Raw genomic sequence first — 1,400 nt, 5'->3', positions numbered from 1 at the left:
AACTCAATAATTAGGTCTCATATTAAGGAGAGAAAGAGTATTTAAAATGAATAAATGTTCATCAAAAACTAAATTTTGATTAAAACAATGTGTGGGCTGGATATCCAACTAGTGCTGAGCCTCGCAAGGTCTAATAGCCCATCTAGATTGTCCCAGCTCAACCTAGCTTTGACTTTTGTTAAGAGTGATGTTCATGTTAGTGTCTGATAATATTCAAAGATCTAAATTATGCTCAGCACCAAAAAAAAAAAAAATCTAAGCCATGCATATGAAAAATCTGTGAAGTTCAATGCATAAAAAAAATCCTAAATAATTTTCGAAAGAGAAAAACAAGAAATAAAGTCTGTACTGGATATCAAATGTTTGAATTTGGTCTGAACACTCGGCTTTTTACACCATCATAGTAAACGGAAGCTGCAGATTCAATTTACATTCATAACAAGCCATGCGCGCTTCTTAATTTAGTTTATGATATAATATTATAGCAATGCATTACCTCGACCGATGTTTCCAGATTACGCCTCTCGTGATGCCACGACCTGATCCATCACCATCTCCCTCTCCACATACTCTCCAATCTTATCCTTCTCATACTTTCCCCATTCCTCATTCGAATCCACCGCCTCCAATTCCCTTATTCCTCCAAATACTGCCACCCAACCGATCGAGAATCCTTTTGCTCTTCCCGGCGAGAAATTTTCCCACAGCTGAACTGACTGATTTCACTGAATTTATCCTCAATTCTCTCAGAACCCCAAGATCTCGTTCCTGACCTCATCGCTCGAGTTTTCCTTCAGCTTCAAGAACCTGACTCGCACCGCCGAGCCCGGTGGAAAGAACCAGATCTCCCCGGAGGTCGTGGGCGACCCCAATCGAGAGCCATGGTGTCGTCGCAGAAAGGGGCGTTGGCCTTGACGACTGACACGTGGGCGGGATGGGTGGTGTAGGCGTCTAGGTCGGCTCTGGAGTTGTACCGGGCATGAAGCATGTGAGTGAAAGTGAGAGAGAGGATCGGAGTCGATGAAGCGGCCCCATGGCGATGTGAAGAACCTGGGGAGGGAGACGAGGGAGTTGATTCACTGTCGACCATGGCGGTGACATTGGAAGGCTCGGTCTCGTCTTTGACCTGAACAGGACGACGTGCTCGATGATTTGGGTGGACATGTCAGTCGAAGGCGGAGGAGGAATAGAAATCGAAGGGATTGTTTGGAAGCCGAGAAAAGTAAAGGATGGCGCTGAATATGAAGAGGCTTCTGGGGAGGAGAATCTTTTGTCGATGTTTGGCAGAGGGGACAATTCTTTTAAGTTAAAAGGGATAATTAATCCACAGGTCTTTATAGTTTCCAACTAATTTGAATCAGATCTTTATAGTTTTTTTTCTTTTTATCAGGTCCTTATAC

General features: G+C 43.6%; 1 pseudogene; it reads right to left on the bottom strand.

Annotated features, from left to right (window-relative positions):
- Positions 1-280: 280 nt before the first annotated feature.
- LOC114741168 (stress-response A/B barrel domain-containing protein UP3-like) lies at positions 281-1,164 on the bottom strand (annotated as a pseudogene).
- Positions 1,165-1,400: the final 236 nt, after the last annotated feature.

This window comes from Neltuma alba, unplaced genomic scaffold (genome assembly GCF_004799145.2).
Source record: "Neltuma alba isolate B1F8T4 unplaced genomic scaffold, ASM479914v2 tig00003304_pilon, whole genome shotgun sequence".
NCBI classification, from domain to species: domain Eukaryota; kingdom Viridiplantae; phylum Streptophyta; class Magnoliopsida; order Fabales; family Fabaceae; genus Neltuma; species Neltuma alba.
The sequence above is the reverse complement of the archived record's forward strand: the minus strand, read 5'-3'. Positions and strand labels throughout refer to the sequence as shown.